The sequence below is a fragment of the Amblyomma mixtum genome, chromosome 1 (genome assembly GCF_055824585.1).
Source record: "Amblyomma mixtum isolate Tamu chromosome 1, ASM5582458v1, whole genome shotgun sequence".
NCBI classification, from domain to species: Eukaryota; Metazoa; Arthropoda; class Arachnida; order Ixodida; family Ixodidae; genus Amblyomma; species Amblyomma mixtum.
In genome coordinates this window covers 131,350,645-131,375,324 of record NC_143012.1, presented here as the reverse complement: position 1 = coordinate 131,375,324, position 24,680 = coordinate 131,350,645, and the positions used below count along the sequence as shown (strand labels likewise).

The window sequence follows — 24,680 nt, the reverse complement described above, 5'->3', positions numbered from 1 at the left end:
AATAGCTTTTTCTATCCTTTCAGAAGTGATGATAAGATTTTTCATGGAAGCTCTAATAGAAGTGAATTAAGATCAGGGGGGATTGGCATCTCTTCGGTAGATACGGAACTAAAAAAATGCATTAAATTCTGTTGCTGCCTTTGATGGTGAAAGGTGTTCGTCATCCTTAATAACTGATGAATTTGTAGCTGAAGACTTGGGATTTATTACTTTCCAAAATTTCTTGGTATTATTTTTTAACAAAGCCGATATATCTTGATTAAAAACTTTGTTTTTAGCTGCTTCAATTTCTTTCTCGCATGCTGCTGCATGATTCCTGTAACGCTCCCAATCACCATTCGAGGCAGTCTGTTTTGCTCTAGAGTATAAACGCTTCTTTTTATTGATGCATCGCTTTACTTGTGAAGTGTACCATGTATTGCACGTTGATGGGGTGATGGTGATTTTTTAATATATTTATCTTTCAGTTCAATGAGCTTGCCATGGACTGTTCTCCGATTTTCCGCGCTTCTACGACAAAGGAATCTGTTTAAAATTTCTTCGCAAAATGACGATAGTTCGCTCAAGATTAGGTCTACATTTGCTCGCGTATAATCGTATATGGCCTTCTTTTGCATTTCATGCTTTTTAATTGGCAGGGCGTACTCGCAGGGTAAAACATTATTTAGTTTTATTTATTTATTTTTTAGTGCCTCACAGCCCCCAAGAGCATTGGGTGAGGGGGGAAAATCGAAAAAAGGAATATACAAAAGGAAAAAAAACCATAATATCGGTACAAGAACGCGGTACAAGTCAAATATATGAAAGGAACAAGAAATTTATACAAAACAGAGTTATAATAACATCAAACACGAAAATAGAAAGAAAAAAAAAAGCGAAACACGAACATGTGAAAAAAAAAGGCAACCAGGGCCAACAGAAGAAGTGGTAAATGGGAAAACAACGTTAAGAACAAATGAAACTGTCGTACATTTTGAACATCACTGGGGCAATAAATGCATACATAGATGTTTTTTAAACTCACCAGGATCAATGAAAGAGATTATGTTGTCAGGAAGATCATTCCAGAGTTTTATTGCTCTAGGTAATGTAGAGTAATTAAATGACAGGGTCTTCCCATATACCCGTTTGAAGCTGAGTTGATTGTGTAAGCGTTGTGAAGAGCGGAAAGGTGATTCCAGAGGTAATAACGAAGGACGGTGTGATCATATCTATGGAACAAACACAGAAGTGAAATGGAGCGACGAATTTCAAGCATCGGTATGTCATTAAGGTTTTTAAGCTGGGATACACTTGCGAGGGGACTATAATTGCTAAAACTGTACCGGGCAGCTGTGCTTTGAATGGACTCGAGCATATTTATGACATATATTTGATAGGGAGACCATATAGGGGAGATGAATTCCAGCTGTGGGCGAACAAATGTAAAATATGCAAGTTTTCGAATGGAGCTAGGTGAGTTCCGAAGGTTCCGGCGTATGAAACTTAATGTCCTCGATGCCTTGTTGCAGACTGCAGAAATATGAGACCATGAACTATTTGGTGTGATCTGAATTCTGAGGTATTTGTACGACGTAACCCTTGATAGGAAGGTATTATTTATAGAGTGTATGGAGTTAGAAATAACATGCTTGCGGCTAGAAGTCATTGCTTTACATTTATTAGGGTTAAAAATCATGTGACAGTTTTTACACCAATCAACAATAGTGTCAAAATCATTTTGAAGGGTCAGGTGGTCAGTCTCAGAAGCGATCTTACGGTAAACAACACAGTCATCTGCAAAAAGGCGTAAGGGGGATGGAATGTTAGTAGGAAGGTCGTTAATGTAGAAGTACGCTTCCCTGTGGTACGCCTGAGGTTACGTCACATAGGGATGAGGAAGAGCCATTGACAACTGTGAATAGCTGACGTAATGAGAGAAAGTTTCGAAGCCAAGATTATGTGAGGGAATCAAGGGAAAGGGTAGATAATTTTGTAAACAGCCGGCCAGGTGCATCTCTGTCAAATGCTTTTGAGAAATCTAAAAAAATTCAATCTGTTTGCTGGTTATCATCCATGTTGAAATGCAGGTCAGTAGTAAATTCAAATATCTGGGTATCACATGAGTAGCCTTTCCTAAAACCATGCTGATTTGTAAAGAAGTCATTTCGTTCCAGATGGTTGTAAATGTGAGAGGCGATAATATGCTCAAGCAATTTACAGCATATGCATGTTAACGAAATAGGCCGATAGTTATCAGGAGGGTTTTGTTACCCATTGTGAAGACAGGGATGACCTTGGCTATTTTCTAGTCAGAGGGCACTTCTCCGGAGGATAGTGCTTGCTGAAATATATGACACAAAATCTGGCTGGAAATTGAAGTTGTGTTTTTAGTATTTTCGAGTTAATGTTGTCCACTCCGGCAGATGACGATAACTTCAGGTTTTTAATTAGTGATGCAATACCCTGAGCACTAATGGTGATGGGCTCCATGAATGGGTAGTCAGACTCTGGAACAATTGTCATACTGGAATGATCTTCCTCAGTAAACACTGATGCAAAAAATCTGTTGAACGCGGTTGGACATTCAGTGTCAGCTAGCGGCAAGCCATCAGTATTGTGCAGTTGTATGAGGTCATGTTTACTTTCGGGAGATATAGACAGCCAAAACTTCTGAGGATTAGTCGGCAAAAGTGACGGCAGATCATGAGTGAAGTATTTGTTTTTGGCAGCGGTGACAGCAGAACAGTACGCTTTCAAACACAGTTTATATCTTTCCAACGAGGTCGAAGAAGGAGCAGATCTAGCTTTTCTGTATAGGCGCTTCTTTTTATTTCGTAATCGATGGAGGGTCTTGTTGAACCATGGATTTTTTTATGTCATTAGCTATTGTAATGAGAGGAACATGTTTGTCTATCAGCGCAGATAGTTTGTGTTTGAAGAGCAACCAGTTTTCTTCGGTAGATCGTTCGTTCCTTAGCGGGAAAAACACCTCATAGAAAAGTGTGGCGAGTTGCAATGGTCGCTAATGCGCTCTAATACGTTGACATGCATGTTTTCTGGCTCAGTTGTCAGCACCAGATCTAAGAAAGCAGCTCCACGCGTTGGACACGATACGCTTCTGGTCAGATTAAACAAGGAAAGTAAATCAAGAAATCACATACATCCCATACCAGTGGGTGTGCGCGTCCGCCAGTCTATTCGGGATAGTTGAAATCACCAGCCAGGATTATTTCTGCGTTCGGGTACTTGTCTGCAAGAGAACTAAGTGATTCGCCGAGGTCTTCAACAAACTGATTCCGTGCATCTGGAGGATGGTAATATACACCGATGGCACAAGTAGCAGCAGTTGATAAGTGCACCACAACCCACAGAATTTCTAAGTCAGAGCCGGTGTCTACAATGCGAGCTTGAAAATGGTTTGTGATTGCAATTAAAACACGGCCACCGCGAGAAGTCGGCCTGTCTTTTCTAAACAGCGTAAAACAGCTTGATAGTGAAAGTTCGTTGTTCGTAACATCAGACGATAACCAAGTTTCAGTGCCAAGAATAACATCGGCAGCACAACATTCAGTGAGAGCGTACAGCTTGTCTTGTTTGTTTAACAGGCTTCGGAAGTTGAACAAGATGATGGACAATGCCCTTTCAACTTTATCGTTTCTGCGTCATTCGGTGGTAGCCGTTTCACGCTTCTCAAGTAAAACTGCCCGATCCTGCGAGCTATCATAATGCCACGTATCATTGTAGTGTTGGTTCGTTCACGCTCAAGGCTGCAGGAAAGGGTTGTTATCACTTTTGTTCGTGGCGCGAGAAGCGACCAGACTAATCTCGATTGATCGCAGCCATGAAGGGCTGCATCTAGGTTTTTCTAGATTACTGTAGATGATCTTGTCCTGTTATCTGGAAGTTTCCTTGCCGCCTTTAAATTGAGCGATGCCGCGAGCGGCGGACATTCGTAGTTCGACGACCGACGAGCACGTTTGTTGCTTACGCCGCCGAGTGATTCAGTTATTTTGCGGGCGCAAGTCAGCCCAAATAAAGAGCTTCGTTTCCAAGACTGGCTGGTGTCTTCCTGATCACTGGACTTCCGTCACTAAAACGTGACAATATGCATACAGGTTCTTTCTAAAAAGAACCTTGTCAAAAAGAAGCTTATAATTTTCAGTATCAGATTCCCGTTGCGCGCGCACAAAATCTCGGAGCTTTTTTCGTATGAATTGAATTCTTGGTGAAAAATCTTCAATCCAGACGCGGGGCGTCTCTATGTCTTTGAATTTGTGAGCGTTCCTTAGGATGTCACACTTGCCTTTGAAGTTCAAGAACTTTACAACTATTGGGCGGACGTGATCTTGTTTATACTGCCCTACTCTGTGGGCTCGTTCAATTTCTCCTGCCTGAATGTCAAGGTTTGCCGATATAAATTCAGTTATTACCTTTTCTGTGTCTTTCCAATTCTCTGGCGAGATTCCAGCAATTCCCTTAAAAACGAGGTTATTCCTGCGCATCCGGTTATTGAGGTCGTCAAGGACCACATTTGCCTGATCTGTTTGCCTTGACTCCATAGATTTTAACTGAGCCTGAGACTCATTGATCGCTGAGTTCACGTTGCTGACGTCTACGCGCAGGTCATCGACGACAGAAAGGCGATCCTCAAGGGTTGAGAGCCGTCGTTTTATTTCTGTGACGCTCGTATGAATTTCTTCCAGTTTGCTAGATGTTTCCTTTTGGAACTTTTCACATGACGAGACTAGTTCTTTCACGAGGGATAGAATACGCTCTGATTTGTCCGGGTCTGGATTTGTTTCCGCGTCGCCAGCTCAAAACAGTAGGTGTGTGACACAGAACAAGAGAGTAAGCAAGCGCCCACCTAGTTTCCACCAATGACGCAGACCAGATGACCTCAACCATACCGCAGGCTGTGAGCTCGTCCCTCTATCGCGTGCAATAAAAGAGCCTATGCTGCCATGATACGTGCTCAGATCGATACCGATGCCCAGTCAACAATGCACAGGTGGGGTTTGCAGCCAGAAATAGAAACAGTAATGCCCTCCAAAAAGGCGCGAACAATCACCTACAAATGTGAGCAGGACCAGCTAGCATCGAAAACACGGCTGCAAATCCCGGTGAGCGCATGTCTTCGTGGGTACTTGTATGTAGTCCAGGAGCACTGTAGTCGTTGCTGATGGCGTCTTCTGCGCCGTGGATGATTACGATTTCTTGCGCAGGCAGGCGTAGGCGATAGCTACAGCAGCACGAGGCCGCCGAGTATTGCCGATGACTCGGAATCAGCAGGAGCGTGCCACAAGCCGGCGCAACGCACCCGCTCTTGAATGGTGGCGATGCTCGAACAAAGCCGGAATAGTGTGTAGATCACCTATAAATGTGATCAGGACCCGTTAGCGTGGAAAACACGGCTGCAAATACAGATTAATTGCGTATTAATTGCGGATTAATTCCGTATTTATGAAAGTACGCTTTACATACATTGCCAACACCAAAATTCGATTCTCCGAAACTCGATTTCGAGAATTAGAGTGTTCAACGGCAGCTTGAAGTGTGCTGGAAAAACGTTTAAGACTGCCCATTTCTTAGAATTGAAGTATACTTTGGATGAATTAATTTCATATTTAGGAAAGTACACTCTTAATACATTGACAAGATGCTAAAACTATATATATATATATACAAGGTTGTTTTTTCTTCTGCTTTTCTAATCAATTAGCTTTAAGCGATAACATATTCAGTAATATTCTCAACCGAACAACAGCGCAAAATAAATAAATAATTTAAAAAATCCCCTGTGCCCCTTGGTTTCTGTGGCTGTTGGTTTCTCTCATATTTATAACGAGCCCCTCAATCCCCTTCCCTTATTCGCTTAATTGCTTAGCGAGGGCCTCGGTTCTGGCAGCTTTGACGCCATAGGAAGCATAAGAGGGTTCTCACACAGCTTCCACCCTCGCCGTTCGATGACGTTCTACGTCACATCAGCGGTAACTCAGGACGTGCTACGTCCGCCGCTTAAGAACGTGGGTGGCGCTGATGTACACTCTCACGGTTAGGTTATTTGTAAACATAAATAGCCCCGAAAGCAGAAGATTTGACAGCCGTCGCCGTAGCTCAGCACCGGACGCGTAATTCGGAGGTCGTGGGTAGGGATCCCACCGGCGGCATGTGGTTGTTTTTTCTTCTGCATTTCTACTCAATTCGCTTTAAGCGATAACATATTCAGTAACATTCTAAACCGAACAACAGCGCAAAATAAACAAATAATTAAAAAAATCCCCTGTGCCCCTTGGTTTCTGTGGCTGTTGGCTTCTCTCATATTTATAACGAGCCCCTCATTTTCCTTCCCTTATTCGCTTAACTGCTTAGCGAGGGCCTTGGTTCTGGCAGCCTTGACGCCATAGGAAGCATAAGAGGGTTCTCACACAGCTTCCACCCTCGCCGTTCGATGACGTTCTACGTCACATCAGCGGTAACTCAGGACGTGCTACGTCCGCCGCTTAAGAACGTGGGTAGCGCTGATGTACACTCTCAAGGTTAGGTTACTTGTAAACATAAATACCCCCAAAAGCAGATTTGACAGCCGTTGCCGTAGCTCAGCGGCAGAGCACCGGACGCGTAATTCGGAGGTCGTGGGTTCGGATCCCACCGGCGGCATGTGGTTGTTAGTTCTTCTGCTTTTCTAATCAATTAGCTTTAAGCGATAACATATTCAGTAATATTCTAAACCGAACAACCGCGCAAAATAAATAAATAATTTAAAAAATCCCCTGTGCCCCGTGGTTTCTGTGGCTGTTGGCTTCTCTCATATATATATATATATATATATATATATATATATATATATATATATATATATATAGTTATAGCCCACCGTATTTACCAAATATAATAGTTTTCGCTAACGGAAGTCTCGAGGCGTGTCGTCTTTTGGCGGATTACTGAAGCTACCGATTGCCGACCAGCTCAAGGAGGGGCTATCAGAAGAAGCACACAAATATGTCAGGGTGCGCGAGGGTGAGAAATGGCTGAACGCGGCTGAGATATCCGCATTGCTACAGACGTACGAGGAAGCCGCCGGGACGGGAAGCGCACAGACGAAAGCCGACAGCTTTAAGGGTTTTGACAACCGCCCAAAACCGAGGATTGAATCCCCACTTGCGCAGAAGCATGGGGCAGAACGAGGAGACGGAACAGCCGCAGTGAGGCGCGCTGTTGCGAACTGCCCATTAGATCGTGAGAACCCAGCTGACAAACGAGAGCGTCCGCCGCGCGCGGATGGGCTGACGTTACGCGTGTCCACCCATGCCTCGGAAACCACGCGTCCCACGCTCAGGGACGTTAAAATCAAATCAAATCAAATCAAGCTTTATTTTAACATCGTGATGTTGGGTGGGCACATACAAAAAGCCAAAAAGAGGCTTGACGGGGAATGTGCCCCCCTGTACAGGGCAGAGGTGGTTACATGAGTGGGGTGAGTTACAAATAAACAGTGAAAAACATCATGTGTTATCTCCGTGCAGCAAAGGCTAAATAATTGCATTGGACCACTATACAGGCTTATTAATGGACAGAACAACAACAAAAAAAACAGCAAATGCATCCATTCAAATTCGTTAAGACGGTCATTTAAGCACCACAGGAGTTATATACACTATTAAGCATTTGGGGTAACTCGAAGCATTTGGCGACCATAATTATTGCGGGAGCGAGGTATGTACCAATCATCATTAGCTCGCGTAGTGTACGGTTTGTCTTTGGGGGTTAAGCGAGTTAGAATGTCGAAAAATGGGTTCTTGTTTTTTCGGTGGGTTTTATAACGACGAATTAATAACGTGTTGTAAAGTTCATTGACAGGTGTTATTCTCAATGAGGAAAAAAGCGGAAACGTGTGGGCATCGTAATCAGCGTTGGCAGTAATGCGAAGAACTTTTTATTGCAGATTTTTCAATTTTATTATGTTTGAGAACGTTGTCGTGCCCCATACCAAATGACAGTATATTAGATTGGAATAAAACAATGAATTATATAATAACACCTTAAGCTTCTGAGGCAACAAGAACCGCACCCTGAAGATGATCCCTACTACTCTAGAGAAGTTTACCAATGAGATGATTGATATGATTATTCCATAGCATGTTCTCATGAAATATAACACCGAGATTTTTTATGGAAGAGACAATTTCTAATGTGTTGGAACCGAGTGTTAGAACAGGACTAAAATCTAGAGGTTTGTTTTTTGAGCGGAATAAAATAGCCTTCGTTTTTGTCGCATTAATTTTCAAAGATGAAGATGTGTGAAGATGAAGAGTTGATCAAGCATCCTGTTAGCCCTTTTTTGTAGTTCAGATACTGTGGATCCAGTACAACAAAGTTTTCAGAGCCATTGTGGACACCGGCGTATATGTCATCGTAGTGCGCGAAAGCCCTGTACCTGAATAGATTGTATCCCTACATGGCACAATCGATCTCATCTCTGACTTCGGAGAAAAAGTAGAGGAGAAACTAGTAGTTGTTCCATTGAAGCTGTAGCGTGGTGCTTCCTTAATTGAAAATGTGGACGATGCGGCACCGGTGACGTGTGCGCTCACCGACAAGCTCACGCACGCCGATTGTCTTATCTCGGCAGACACATGGGAAAAGCTGCACGACTCCCGCAAAACGAGCAGCGAGGGTCTTGTGCAGGCGGCTAGAACTCGGTCGCCGCCGGCTGAAGTCACACCGCATGAATCACGGCCAGACGCGGGTGCTGAGTAAATCTTGGCGTTTGAAGACGAAACCCTGGCCCAGCAGACGGTTGACAGAAATGAAGAACAATCACAGCCGGATAGCACGGCTGAACTTAGCGGAGCACAGAAGTTTCGGGTGGAGCAACGTGAAGATGGGACTCTGCGTCAGGCCTGGCAGAACGCTAAGCAGGGAAAGATGGGCATGTCAGTCGTAGGCCAGGTGCTAGGCCAGGGGCTACAGCAGCTAGTACTGCCAAGATTACGGTGTGAGGCCGCACTCAGCCTAGCACATGAGTCCTATTGGGGGGGGGGGGGGGGGGACACCTGGGCTTTCGCAAGGCTAAAGATCCCCTAAAGTACAGTTTCTACTGGCTGGGCATGGAGTCGGATATTTGCAAACACTGTGACAGCTGCCATAGGTGTCAAGTGCGTTCCGACCACCGGCGAACCGATAGAGTACCGATAACGCCTCTTACTCGCCCGAAGTTTCTCTTCCTGAAAGTGAACATAGATATCATAGGTCCGATCGAGCCATCCTCTGGCTGAGGACATCGGTACGCGCTTTGCATAATAGATCAGTGAACGCGTTGGTCAGAAGTAGTCTGCCCTTGGTCTTTGCCCGCCAGGGCAAGCTGCGATGCACTGTTTTCGGTGTTTATGGTTGAAAAACAGCGCACAAAAGACTAGAGACAAGAGTAAAGGCAACGACAGGACAAGCGCTGTCGTTGCCTTTACTCTTGTCTCTAGTCTTTTGTGCGCTGTTTTTCAACCATGAACCCATACCAAATCGCTCAACTTAACGTTCTGCTATTTCGGGGTTTAGCCGGACGGGTGTTCCCGAGGTAGTGTACTCAGACTGCGGCACCAATTTTACAGCCGCGCTTACAACGGAGTTCCTTGAAAGCCTCGGCCTTAAACCCCCACACTATTCCGCTCTAAATCATCCGGAGAGCAATGGGTCGGGGGAGAGGTGAAAGAGAGTCTTTAAAACCGTGCGCTCACACGTAATTGAAAAGGAACCGAAAAACTGGGACAAGTTCATTCGTTTTCTTCGCCTATCGGGAGGTGCCACACGACACCACTGGCGTGTCGCCCTACCGAATGCTTTACGGCCGAGACCCAGTAGGACCACTCGGTATCCTAATGCAAAGCTTGGCGGGAGATACTGAAACACCCGGGGAACTAGCCAGCGCCCCGGCCGAGTATCTGAAGAAGCTGAAAGCACAGCTCGAGATCGCGGCCGACACCGCGGAACCTAACGACTAGAAAACAGCAGGGGGCGTTCTCGTCACACTACAACAAGCTCGCAATGGTGAAAATTTTTCGCGAAGGCGAGGCGGTCCTCGTCTTCGACGAAAAGAGGCCAGGGAAAATGTACCCGAAGTAGCTAGGGCAGGCGGTGGTGACAAAGAGGTACCGGGAGCACTCGTACTATGTACCGATGAGTGACGGTCGCCGCATGCTAGTAAATGCAAATAAGGCCGGTTCGGTAAGCGTCATATTTCATGACAACTGCAACTTTGGAGAAGTTGAATATACCCCGCACTAACGAAAACTCCTCGAGGAGTGCGTAATGCTAACGCCTCATAGAACAAGCCACTTAGACGCGATGCCTCGCCGCTGGTGCACGCCACGTTCGAGCAGCACCACACATTGTTTTGGAATGAACCATTGATCGCACGCGTGGGCGAGCACAGTATAAAACTCGCGGAGGGGACAAATCCAAAGCGAGGGCACCCTTATAGGATCCCAGAGGCTTTAAAAGACGAAGTAACGAGGCAGATTGACGAACTCCTCGAACAAGACCTGATCTATCCATGCAAAAGCCCTTTTGGACAGCCCATAGTGTGCGTTCCGATAAATGGCAGGTCGGTACGTCTTTGCATAGACTATCGAGCGCTGAATGCGGTGACCGAGACGGACGCATTTCCTATGGGTTGCCCCACGAGCTTATCATGCCAGTCGGAGGCGCGAAGTTCAGGTCAATTCGCCGGGCGGGTGATGAATTTCGGTCTCAAGGGCACGGCGGCAACCTTCCAAAGGAAAATGAACCAGCTACTAGCCGGGCAGGAAGAATACGCTTGCGCTTATCTAGACGATATCGCCGTGTCCAGCCCATCTTCCGAATCGCACATCCGTCATCTACACCGGGTGTTCTCCACATCGGATGAGGTGGGCCTGCACGCTAGCTGGGAAAAGTGCGAAATAGCGTTGGCCTCAATCCGCAAACCTGGGGCACGTTGTTGATTCAGGCCGGCATGGACCAACCAAACAGAAAATGACGATACTGAAGGCATTCAAGTCTCTAAGGCAAAGAAAGAATTGAGGAGCTCCCTTTTTCAATGTGGCTACTGCCGTAGCTATGTTCCAAATTTTGCAGAAATCGCTCTGCCACTAACATGCATTACGGGAAAGGGCATGCCGAATAAAATACCGTGGTCAGATGAAGCGGACAGAGCCTTCAAAGCCCTGTAGAAAGCTCTATGCGAGGCGGTTGCACTGGCCTCTTCGGACCCGCGAAAGACGTATCTGCTTTTTACAGACGCATCAGAGTAGCAGCTGGTGCCTGTTTATCGCCGCTTTCTGACAATGGCACTGAGGCGCCGATAGCCTTCGCCAGTCACAAGTTTACACCCTCGCAAATGCGGTGGGCTGCAATAAAGGAAGGCATTCAGGGTAATCTGCGCATTAAAAAAGTTTGAGACGTGGGCGTTTGCCGCCACCGTGACTGTCATCACTGACCACAATGCGCTCTCATTCCTTACAAGCAACGTGCCGCAAAGTGCAAAGCTTACGCGCTGGGCTCCAGCGCTACAACGCTACTGTATGTTACCACTGTATGTTACCATTGAGCATCGCAGAGGAGTCGACCACGGAAACGCTGATGCCTTGTATAGGATCCCCAACGCTTGTTGGAATAGTACACTGGGTGACGTCCCGCAGTGGCCGCTGGGAAACTGGACCAGGCAACGGTGCACACTGCCTCGTTGTAATAAGGGAGAAATTTCTCATTGAGTAAGAAGTACTTGAAGCTGGGCTTGTTGGTGCGTATTTGTGAAAGACATGAGAGCGCAAAACGGGAACAGGACGAGCGCTGCACTTTCAACAGGATTTCTTCAAGGAAGAACGTTTATAATCCTTTGCCCTTATCCATGCTCTTAATCGCAGACATTCACCTCTCACAGATATGCATCAAGAAACAGCATTTCGCTGTGGCGAAGAACAACTGACGTGTCACTAATGCAACTATCACCTCGCTTCTTGATATAGAAGGCTTCCACAAGCTCACGTTCTGTCCAATCTCGGCTTTTCAATAGCGCTCTGCAATAGCACTGCTCGAAAGAGAAGCGTATAGCCTGCAAGCCTCGACTATCTGATTGCAAAGTGCTATAGAAAAGCCGAGATAGGACAGAACGTGAGCTTGTGAAAGCAAAGCCTTCTATATCAAGAAGCCTTCTATATCAAGAAGCCTTCCATATCAAGAAGCGAGGTGATAGTTGCATTAGTGACACGTCAGTTGTTCTTCGCCACAGTTAAATGCTGTTTCTTGATGCATATCTGTGAGAGGTGAATGTCTGCGATTAAGAGCATGGATAAAGGCAAAGTCTATATAAACGTTATTCCTTGAATAAATCCTGTTGAAAGTGCAGCGCTCGTCCTGTTCCCTTACTCGTCCGTGTCCCCGTTTTGCGCTCTCTTGTTTTTCACGATTACTCATTGACATCCACCCGAGCGCAATATGTCAATGAGTAATTACTCCCTTGTTACAAATCTACTCCACCTTGGGGGATTCCCCTAAACATTTGATCAACACTGACTCGTTGGACTTAAGAAAGACACACCCTGATCCAAACCAGCGAAAGCGGAAGTTTTCTGTGCGTGTATGTTTAGTGGACCCTGCAGCATGTATCTGTGAAGTGTGTGACGAAAGGTCGCGGCATGCTGGCTCACAGGATCTTATAGCTTGCTCATGCCGATCTACTCAACTGCCACTTGCCGAACCCTTTTTGTTGTTTGTTGCCTCGGCTTATCTCTCAATAGACTAGCCGAGTCTTGAGGGGAAGGTGTGGGGTTCGGCACTCTGCCGCCCCATTTTGTACATGTGTTGCGAACATTCCGCGAGAGTGCAGTGGCCTAGGCTACGCGTCCCGTTCTGTTTTGTTTTGTTTCGAACACCCATGCTCTTTGGTTGGTCTCCCCGTTCGTTCTTGCGTTTTCCCTTGCCACTCCAGACGGCGGGGCTCTCTGCCGGCAACGACCTTCGCCCCCGTGCCCCGGCTTCCCGGAATCCCGTTTCCGGGAAGCCGGGGAGAAGCCGCCTGCCATAAACAAGCGAGAGAGGTCTGGGTTTCGTCGAGTTACCCGACGTGCTGTGTACTAGGCCAGCACGGCAAGGAACCGAAAGTGTCCGATATCCTCAGACGTCTAGCGTGCATCCGTTCCACATGGCGGAGGATTGCGCAACCGCATAGGAAGGAATTTCAGGGAGAGGGATAAACGCTGACATCAGTTCTGAGATTTTCTATTCGTTAAAACTTACGTCAGGCGGGAAGCTGCTGCAAGCACGGCTTATTTCTGCGTGTGGAAAGCGGCCCGGAGAGATCGCTGTCGACTCGTGAAGAGGCCCGCGCTCGAGGGCTTTTGTCGCTAGCCACTCTTAGCTGGCAGGCGGTCGGCCTGGCCTAGCGAGGAGGCAGCGGCCGTTGAGAGCCGCTGCAAGGCGCACCAGTTTGACTGTTGGGACGTTGTGTCCCTGGCTTCTCTGCAGGCGACCGGCTAGGCCCGCCGCGGATAGTGTGGCCGTACTAACTGTTTTGCCCATCTGTAAATAGCCTTTGTAAAAGTTCTTCGTCTCTCCCTAAATCGCTTCGCCTGGAAGTAACTTCATCGAAAAGCCCTTCAAGCGGTGCATCCAATTTCTGGAAACCACCGGACCAACACCACCAGCACACATTACTCGTGGCCAAGGTCGGGCGCCAGGTATGAAAATGGCCTGGAGAGGGGTGACACAAACTATAGCTGACGTGGAACTTCCTAACGCACGAAATCTCTAATGTGTGCCAATAGCTCTGTGTGGTTGGGTGCAGCCGATAGGCTTGCAAGCGACTCGACAAGCGCGGCGTGCTGGCGAATGAGTAAGCCTCTGCCTGCGCAGCTCGTAGTGGGTGTGGAACAGACTGACAACTTCGGCAACGGTGCGCAGATCTTACGACAGTAGCATCTGAAATGCATCATCCTCGATGCCTTTGAAAATAAGCTAGGTCTTGTCAGCCTCGGACATCTGGGCGTTGACGCTCGAGCACAGTTTGAGCAAATCTTGAATGTAGCTTGTGAAGATCTCGCCCGACTGCTGCGAACTCTCACGCAAGTGGTGTTCGGCGCGTAGCTTTCGAACAGCAGGACGTCCGAACACTGCGGTGAATTTCGCCTTGAAAGTTGTCCACGTGGAGAAGTCTGCTTGATGGTTTTGAAATTAGAAGTTAGCAGCGCTGGTCAAACAAAAGATGGCGTTCGTCAACTTCATAGCATCATCCAGTTGTTAGAGGTGATCACTTTGGGCGTAGCTTGGTCGTATGGTGTGAGCCAACCTTCAGCATCATGGGCGTTAGTCCCGCTGGCGAACAGAGCCGGAACAGAAGAGTGCTCAGCCCACTCGCAGAACATAATGAATAAAGAGCGCTAAAGACAAGGACGAAGAGTGAACAGGACGCGTGTTCGCCAAATGCAGCCGGTACAGCCAGCGATGACAGCGCCGCCCACCGGCAGGTAGCAGCCACATTAAGGCTGGTTATAAATATTCATTCAGAACGACGACTTGACATCGCTGCTATGGCGCAGTGGATTAAAGGCTCGTGTTGCGTATGGAAGGTCGGCCGTTCGACCCCGCTCTCTGTACTGTAGTTTTATTGTTTTTTTAATTTCATTTTTTTTTTTCAGTTTTTCTCTTTTAGGTCGCAAATCGTGATGCTTAGTGGCATATAACGCCGTTTAAGAGGATTTATTATCCCTTTTAGGTAAGGCGTTGTGACAATCTTCAGTCACCGTGATCAATTCACCGTGGTTTCAAGCCTTGTGGCTGTACAGGCTGCAGTTGGCGAATACGCGAACAGGACGAGCGCTGCGCTCGTCCTGTTCACACTTCGTCCTCGTCTTTAGCGCTCTTTATTCATTATGTTACCGTACCAACTAGCCGAGATGTCTCTTCTTTTCCACTCGCAAGACTTAGTGCTCGACGCCTTCAAGCATACCAGTGCTCGGTACCATACAGCTGCGGAGTTCCAGTGCGGTACGTGGATGGAAAACCGGATTTCCGCAAAGTGCAACGGGGGCTTAGGTCAGCGCCTAGGTCGAGGGCCGTAACCACGGCGGTGAAACACAGTCCGTGGTCAGCCAGGGTCCGCAGGCTCTCGCGCTGAGCGACAGCATTGTGGCTAGGCTGATCGCCATCTTCTTGAAGGCAGAATTTGTGACTTTCTGCTTCACATCCATAGATCCGTGGAAGTCCTCATACACATTCTCCTGGAACAGTGGTGCAGCGGCTAAGCAAAGCGATAATACTCTGCTATGGCAGGCGGTGCCACTGACGAGACTTATGCGACCCAGGTTACCCTTGGCGGGCGAGCAACCTTTGGCGACAAATCATTAATTCAACTGTCACCAGCCACGGCGCGCAGTTTGCTCACAATCCTCTGGGCAGGTTGTGAGGACGCCACAAGGTAATGCAACCTAGGCGGCCCACCTGCTTCCTAGGCTGCTTCTCTAGGGATTTTTCGTGGATTTCTCACTCACGGTCAATGGCGGCGGCACAGGATTTTCAACGATATGCGCTCCTTAACGCTGCCAACTTTAAACGCAACAAAGCTTCGTTGCACAATCCCAAAGTACAGCGGGAGAGAGGGAGCAAAAAGGAAAGGGTGGAGGGAGGCCACCAGAGAGTGCAGCCTTTAGTGCATGGGCCCGGGAACGCTGGACAGGACGGCTTCTCATTGCGATGAGGAGGTGTGATGTATAGGGTTACTGAGAAAGGATCGGGGCGTTCCCATGTGGAATGGTAGAGTTGCATGTGCTCTACAAAAAGGGCAATTTACGTGTGGCGCGTTTGCTAAAAACGCAAGTTAGAGAACATGGATTTGGCGCCGGGAGGCAGTGCGAGAGGAGGCAGGCTGCTTAATATACGGGATGTAGGGGGCGGCGATGGCACGAGGGTCTAAAGCACTGACCGGCGAAACTGATCTCACAGTATGAGATATTTTCAACGCACAGAAAAAACAAAAATACAGGAGACAATGGGCACACAGACACCGACGTGTCCGCTCTCTCACTCTGTCCGCGTTTCTTCTTTTTCCCCTAGAAACTAATCTGATAATGCTACAAACCTCCACCATCGTATCACGTGTATTTTACAGTTCACCGCATCCGTGCCAATGGGACACGCCTGAAAGCATGTCCCATTAAAGCGTGTCGCATTAATGCAGCAGTTATTGTTTTATTTTTTTAACCTAAAGACCCAGAACTGGGCATCACTTTGGGGGAGAGAGGGGGGGGGGCACGTTTAACACGGTGGGGGGCACGCTACTTGGCAGTAGCGGCGAAGACTTGGTTCCATCACCTGACGCTGCTCTGCCGTTTTTACGCAGATTGACTCTACGAAACTGCAACGAGTCGCTACGGAAGGATTGGCCGACTACACGTGCGCCTGCGCCCATCGGAACGACGCTCAAACGAATGATAGCGTTGTGACCAGCAGCGCTTCCTATCGACAACAGGGGCCGTGACGTCACCGTCTCATGCTTTAAAAAGACGCCTTCGATGCTACCGGCCTTCACTTGGCAGCAGCGGCGACGACTTGGGTGCATCGCCTGATGCTGTTCTGCCGTTTTTTACGCAGGTTAGTGCAGTGTATGTTGTAAGGTGTATTCTTTTTTCAGACTCTACATTTGCTGCTGCCAAGTGACTAGGACTGTTTTTCCAGTGTAAAGATGTGAAAAGAAATTACCGAAATCAAAGATGAAGTCTACGCGAAGCTGAAAGATGATCTCAGGCAGGAATTTAAAACGGCCCGAGAGGCTTATGAAAGGGACTTGCTTAATGAAATTCGTGATCTAAAGTCTGAGCAAAAAAGCTTGACAGCGTGTCTTAAGTTGGCGTGCGAAGAAACTGGTTCAGTGAAGAAAAATCCCGATGTGGAACTAGTACAAAATGCTAAACTTGCCACTGAAAACCAGGTAACTCTTGAGAGATGTCTGGCTCTTGAAAAGAAAAATGCTGACGTTGAAAAGCAGCTCGTTCACTGTTCTGTATCAGTCTAACGCCAGGCTGGAACAGAACAAACTTTATTAATACAGTGCCTTTATATAGGCCCATGGACATGTGATCTGCCGACGGCTGCTTGCGTGGCTGATAAGCGATACATGAAAAATGCAGTGTTTAAAACATGCGTGCGCGCTATCAGTACACCACACTCCTTTCTCCTAAGATTATTTGCACAATCCGAAAACTGACTGCTAGACATAAATGCCATAACGCACGACAGGTCGTCGAACACGCGTTGATCTTCGTGGCTCGACCGCTACTTGGGTGGCTTGTCCTGGACTCGCCCCAGGGTTTGCTTCTGGGCTAGCAGACAGCGTCTGTGGTTGCCTAGCTGTAGGAGGAAGCCTGACCTCTGACTGCCACAACCCTGGCAGCCTTCCACCTTGGACCTCGACAAAAGCTTTTAGCGTAGACCGCGTCACCGACACGAAACCTCTTAGTCTCCTGTCGTTGTAGCTCAGGCGCTTGTTGCCGGTCCGGATGCAGTCTGTCTAACGCTGACCTCAGTCTTCGTCCGAACATGAACTCTACTGGCAATTTTCCCGTGACCGAATGTGGCGTCGTGTGCTGCTTAAACAGAAACTGGGAAATCTTGCGCTATGTCGAACCTTCCTGCTGCTTCTTCAATGCTTCTTTAACTGCTCTTACCATCCTCTCCGCCCTACCATTGCTGGTTGAATGATAAGGTGCAGTGAAAATAGCACACACGCCATTAGACTTCAAAAACAATTGCAGCTGCGTGCCAGTGAAGGCTATGCCGTTATCTGAAATGATAACGTCTGGTACACCATATGTTGCAAACATCTTCCTTAATCGTGGTGGAGCAGCGCAAAGGACCGGACACGCCTGTGTACAGGCGCCCAATTCTTTAACTGGTTTGCGCGAGCGGCGACTTTTCTGTGCGTCAGCGCCATATGACGGAGCGGAGTTGGAAACAGTATGAGGCTAAGCGCATGCTCACAAAGCACGCTTAGCTGGGCCCGTCTTCTGCCAGGCTGTTCCTTCTTAAGGACGTCACCCCTTTTTATCGCGTTTCGACGAGCAGGCAGCGTGAGCAGGCGAATGGTTTTGCTCGCATTTTACGTTCCGAAGAGCAGCGTTGCAGCAACCAAACGACGAAATAAAATTTAAAGATAGACCGAACACGCCCAATCACGCGATAACCCGGAGAACATGGATCATTCATTTGTTACTTGCTGACACGAACACTTTTTTTTCGTCTGTAAGAAGAGCGCTTATCAACACTCTGCATGCTTCAGCGTGGCGACGATACTAAAAGGCCGCTGTGAAACTGAAGTGAAACTGCTCTAAAACCCTGCTCGAGGCAGTTCGCAACAGTTATGAAAATGCCACCACGCATACCTTAAGCGACATGACAAACATAATGGGATGTCACCGCACAGAGAAGCTAATAAAAACTGGGCTTGTTACTGTCAAACGTATTAAAGCACTTTGCCAGCATCTCAGCGAAACAACAAAAAATGAGGTCGTAAACCATTTTATTATGCGCTGCATGCTTGCTGAAACGGTATAAAATAAAGAAAAATGGTGTGCACAATAATGCGCGCTCACAGGCCCGACGGCAGGCATGCGACATGGAAGGGAGTCGTAGAGCACCGGTACAAGGTCACTGCGTCGGCCTTCAGTTATTAAAACTGACTTTTGATGGCTTCTCACAATTCATCAGAAAATGCGGTATGGAGGCCCATTTCTGACATATTGGCTTTTAAAATGCCCCAAAGGTTTTCTATGACATTCATATCCCCGCCCTTGGGCGGCCAATCTAGCGTCATCCCTCCAAGGTTTTCAAGGTGCGCGTTCACTGGGTGAGCCGTGTGGATCGGAGAAAGATCATGCGGCAGGAAATATCCATCTCTGTATGGTCCATCAAGCACATGAGGGAGGAGCTGGTGGTCAATGATTGTAATATACACTTCGGAGCACGGCCGACCATCAGTGCGGTGAAGAGGCCCATTTTTCGTAATCACCCTTCACACATTCACAGATGTTCGGCCACTTGCCTTGACGGTCTAGACGTAACGGGGATCATACCTTAAAAAAGAGCATTTAATCCCAATTAATAACAGTCGGTAGCAAAATAATAATATTTTATATAATAAAGCAAGCCACGTGACAAAAGACAAAAGTCTAATTATTTACCTTTTAGCGACTGGACCTTTTGTTTCTGCTCCAACTTAGTGCAGATAGAGCTTTAGTTTGTAGACGCGACGTTTCGACAATCGTCGGCGGTCCATTGCAGAAGCTCTTGAGCTAAGGCGAGCCTTTTTGCTCTGGCACTGTCGGAAAGTAGAGGCTTCTGTGCAGCCCTCCTGTTTCTAATCCCTGCTTCCTTTAGTCGTTGCGTAATTAATTCGTCTGACACATTTAGACCGAGGGTAGCCCTTATTTCACCCGCTGTTATGGAAGGATTATCACTAGCGCAGGCAACAATCTGCAAGTGTTCTTCTTCTGTTGTTTTCCTGATGAGGTAGCGACGAGCATCTCCGCTCCTTTTTTCGTCCCGGTAGGCACTTCTGATTCTGCCCACTGAAGCCCCAGCCACTCCAGTTGCTTTAGCAATCTCCTGCGATGAGCCCCCCAATGACATTCCTATAATTCGAAGTCTTGTCGATTCAGTTATACGTGGTGGCATTTTGATAACTATTGCGAACTGCTTGGAGCACGGCTTTAGAGCAGTTTCACTTCAGTTTCACAGCGGCCTTTTAGTATCGTCGCCACGCTGAAGCATGCAGAGTGTAGATAAGCGCCTTTCTTACAGATGAAAAAAAGCGTTCGCGTCAGCAAATAACAAATGAATGATCCATGTTCTCCGGGTTAACGCATGATTGGGCGTGTTCGGCCTATCTTTAAATTTTATTTCCTCACTTGGTCGCTCCAACGCTGTTCTTCGGAACGTAAAATGCGAGCAAAACCATTCGCCTACTCACGTTGCCTGCTGGTCGAAACGCGACAATAAGGGGTGACGTCCTTAAGAAGGAACAGCCTGGCAGAAGAAGGGCCCAGCTAAGCGTGCTTTGTGAGCATGCGCTTAGCCTCATACTGTTTCCAACTCCGCTCCGTCATATGGCGCTGACGCACAGAAAAGTCGCCGCTCGAGAACGCCAGTTAAAGATTTGGGCGCCTGTACGTGCTTCCTTGTTTCTTGTGTCCCGTCCTTTGCGCTGCTCCACCACGATGCAACAGTACCAACTAGCCCAGCAACTTCTGATCTTCCTTAAGCTGTTGACGACATCCTGGATGGCATGATTTCGACTGCAGCCCGGTTGCTATACGCGCCTACCACGACTAAGAAAACTTCTCCTTTAACTGGGCCAGCGAAATCAATGTGCAGTCGATTCCAAGGCTGATCTGGCTTGATCCGAAAATGCACTGGAGCCTTGGGATTGCTTTGCCGGTTACTCTGGCATAGATGACAGTACCGAACAAACTCCTCAATTTCGTGGTCCATCTTCGGCCACCACATGAGCCCTCTAGTTGATGCTTTCATGGCACTCATCCCTGGATGATTTGCATGCAGGAGTTGAAGCACATTCTCTCTTGCTGCGTTTGGAATTATGACGCGATTCCCTCACCTATGCAATCACGATGCAGTGACAACTCCGACCGTCTCACCTCATCAGGCGCAAACTTTATGTCCATTTGTGCTGACGGCCAGCCACTGAGTAGCCATTCCTTTATCCAGGATAGAACTGAGCCCTTTTTGATCGGCGCAGCAATGTCCGGCGCTTGCAGCGGTGCGCAGTCCACCGCTTCCAACAAGAGCACGTCCCCAGGCGGTCTTGGTTCGTCCTCGTCTCCCGGAGCTGGCAGACGACTGAGTGCATCGACGTTGAAGTTGTCTTGGCCTCGTCTGTACTCAAGGTGGTATTTATACGCAGACAACTGTAAAATTCAACGAAGAATTCTGGGCGACACAACTTCGGGCACTCGCTTGACCGTGTTAAACAGGCCAAGTAACGGCTTGTGGTCTGTTATCACTGTAAATTCTCGCCCAGCTAGGTACTGGTGGAACCTTTTTACGCCCAAGACCACAGCCAAACCGTCTTTATTCATCTTACCATAGTTACGTTCACTGACGCCAAGAGAGCGAGAAGCATAAGCTATGGGCTGCTCCTTCCCGTCATCCGCACGATGGGCTAGCACTGCCCCCACCCCCACAGGAGATGCGTTGCAGCACAAAATTAAAGGACGCTTGCTATCGTAGGGAGCAAGTACGGAGTCTGAGCTGAGTAAATTTTTCAGTCTCTCATGAGCCCGCTGATGCTCACCTGTCCACTTACATTCGTGATGATGGTCGAGCAGTCGATAAAGCGGTTCTGCCGCTTCAGTCTTGCCCTTGAGGAAACTGCTGTAAAAATTCAGCAACCCCCAAAAAAGAATTGCAGCTCCTTGCTTGCAGGCGCAGGCGCTTGGTGGATGGCGTCCGTCTTGCTTCGGTTCGACTTCGGTTCGGCTTCGGCATCATCAATCCTGTGACCCAAGAATTCGATGCTCGTCTGATTAAATTCGCAATTGTCTGATTACTCGTAACTGTGCCTTCTGCAGATGCGATAGCACGCTCTCTAATCTCTCGGCGTGCTCTTCGGCGTTACATCCACAGATTAATATGTCATCCAGATAAGCTTTCACTCCGGGAATCCCTGCTAACATCGTGTCCAAGACTCGTTGAAACGCTCAATTTGCGACCGAAATGCCAAACGGCAACCGTTCAACCTTGTACAGTCCGTTTATCGTGTTAACTGTGAGCACCTCAGCCGACTCGTCGTCTAGCGTAAGCTGCTGATAAGCTTGGGCTAGATCCAACTTGGTAAAAAACTCGCTTGAACCTAGAGCTGTGAGCATTTCATCTGTAGTGGTCAAAGGGTGTCCGCTGCTTTTAATACCTTTGTTTACGTTGCTGCGATAGTCACCACAAGGACGTAAACTTCCGTCTTTTTCTCTTATCGCTACCAGTGGCGTTGCCAGTTGAAGTACCTGACGGGCTGCCATACCCCTTGTTGCACCAAGCGGTCCACTTCGTTGGCCACGTCGTCCTTGAGGGCCAGTGGAACTGGTCGACTCTTGAGGAACACCGGTTGGGCGTCATCTTTCAGTTCGATGTGAACTGGCCGTCCCGTGAAGCCTGGAAGGTCCCTGCGAAACACCTCGGGAGATCGTGAAGGCACGTCTTCCACGTTTACTTGCTGTATTCCCCGCAAGCCAATGCCTAACGGGTTAAACCAGTTTCCCCCAGTCAGGCTGTTGTCTTGCTTCTGTACTAGGGGCAAAGGCCGCTTTGCCTTCCTGCCTTTGAATTCCTCCAAGACAGTTGCTCGACCCAGCACGGGTAACGCCTATTTTGACCAGGTTACGATAGTTGTTCCTGAACCTTGCAATTGTATTTTGCCGTGATTCCCCTCAATAACGCGGAACGTATCTTCACCTACAATTGAGAACGACGCTCCAGAATCAACCTCCGTCGGAACTTCTTGCCCCTCAATCACTATTTGAACCATGAATTGGACAAATAAATGGCAGCGCAAGGAGACGAGGATAAGACGAGACAACAAGGACGGCGCTGAACTTCCGACTTTTATTTCCAACGAATCGGGCGAACATATATGCACTGTGAACAATCCAACGTCATCGTCAGTGCATGCGCAAATATGCCAGCTCTTTATCAAAAAGAGAGATAGAAGCGGAGCTAACACATGATTCTCACCGATTATAAATAAACTCCGATTCAATGATTTCGTGCGTTACACGTTGATTATTTTTTTTTTCTAATGATGGTGCTAGTAAAATCTGGGGAACATTCTTCACGCGTAAAGCAGTGGGCGGCCAGAAGTCCTTCAAAATCTTTTCCTTTAAGGGCATTATCTACGTTTTTGGCATGTTCCCTCAAACTGTCATTCACGCATCTCCCAGTTTGGCCGACATACGTTTTGCCACAGATTAGCGGAATTTCATATACTACGCTTTTCTTTTTCACCGGAACAGCGCGCACTAAGACACGGACACGAAGGGAGACACGACACACACGAGCGCTGACTTTCAACTGGTGTTTATTGTTTGGAACGAAGCATATATACACAGTTACAACAACAGAAGGAAAACAACCATCCATTCATAGATTCATAGTCAATTCATGCATGTCACACTGAACAAGGACGATAACAACATTATCATTTTTCCTTCACTAAAAGTGCCAATTCTTTTGAACTGATCGATAAAGAGGGGCTACTGAAGCATGCGTCTTTAGACCAGGCGATGTTCGCTGCTTCGATTATTTCGCGTGTTAATTGGTCACTGTGTTTACTTAAAATTCGTGTGCTAGTGAAGTCAGGGTGGCAAGTTTTGTTTTCACAGTCTCTACAATGGATCCCGAGATGCCCTTTTACTGTGTTATGCACGTTATTATTGTGCTCCTTCAGGCGTTCATTGAGGCATCTCCCCGTCTGACCCACATACAGCTTGCCGCATGACAAGGGAATGGCATCACTACACCTTCGTCACATGACACGAATCGATTTTCATGCTTGATGTCGCAATCTCTGGGAACGAAATCAGTGTTAATCATTTTTCACATCTTCCCAAGCTTATCTGGAGCCGAAAATATAACCTTAACTCGCGCTCTATTCGCTATCTTTTTTAGTATGTGGGAGAAATGATGAATGTAAGGCACAACAGTAATTTTTTCTTTTTCGTTCCGCGTCTCTGAATCTGCCTGCTCCCCTTTTCCATTTTTGCTCAAGCTACTGAGAATAGATTCGGACACTGATACTAGTAGCTGCTTGGGATAACCAGCCTCAACGAGCCGATCGATTTGGAGAAGGAAACTATCTTGCATGGAGTGCATGCAGGATTTGTTAAGCGCGTTGTGATAGCATGACTTCACCACGGCGCGTTTCACCAGCTTAGAATGAGATGACGTCAAAGAGAGCAATGGCTTTCTGCTTCGTGGCTGGTAAGACCAACACATGTGATGGTGCATTAATCTGAGTTTGAGGTCTAAAAATTGGATGGCATTGTTTTCTGGCACTTCAGTAGTTAGTATGAGGAGATGAAGGCACTCAACAAAGTTAGCTTTGATCTGCGTAAAGACTGCGTCAAATTCTTCCACATTAGAGTCTATAAGAAGAAGAAAGTCATCAACATATCGAAAACATTGTACAACCTTTGACCCTTTCAATTTTTCTTGAAGCATTCTACCCTTTTGTGCTAACAACAAGTCACTAAGCACGGGAGCTATGCATGACCCGATGCAAACTCCTCGTTTTTGCAGGTAAAACTCACCATCCCAGGAAATGAAGGTAGAAGTTAAATACACTTGAAGTAGTTCTAAAAAGCCTTCGGCGGATATGCCGTTCTTGTTTTGGAATTCAATTACTCCTTGCTGGTCTATACATTCTTCTAAGCACGCGAAGAGCTCGTCACGTGGTAGTGAATAATATAGGTCCTTGACGTCAAAAGAGCAGGCCATCAGTCCCTTGTTCTTGTTAGTTTCTAAAAACTGGCGAAGCAGCGCACATCGCCTGGCCTAAAGACGCATGCGTCAGTAGCCCCTCTTTATCGATCAGTTCAAAAGAATTGGCATTTTTAGTGAAGGGAAAATGATGTTGTTATCGTCCTTGTTCAGTGTGACATGCATTAATT

The 24,680-nt window shown here is 47.4% G+C and overlaps 1 protein-coding gene across 5 annotated transcripts in view; it reads left to right on the top strand.

The window, feature by feature from the left end:
• LOC149367607 (FMRFamide receptor-like) overlaps positions 1 to 24,680 on the top strand; it is a 1,196,541-nt gene that overhangs the window by 560,626 nt on the left and 611,235 nt on the right. For all 5 annotated transcript variants that reach the window (XM_089556406.1, XM_089556382.1, XM_089556396.1 and 2 more), the window contains one exon: positions 16,349 to 16,599. The gene's annotated coding sequence lies outside the window, so the exon portion shown is untranslated. The remainder of the gene's footprint in view (positions 1 to 16,348; positions 16,600 to 24,680) is intronic.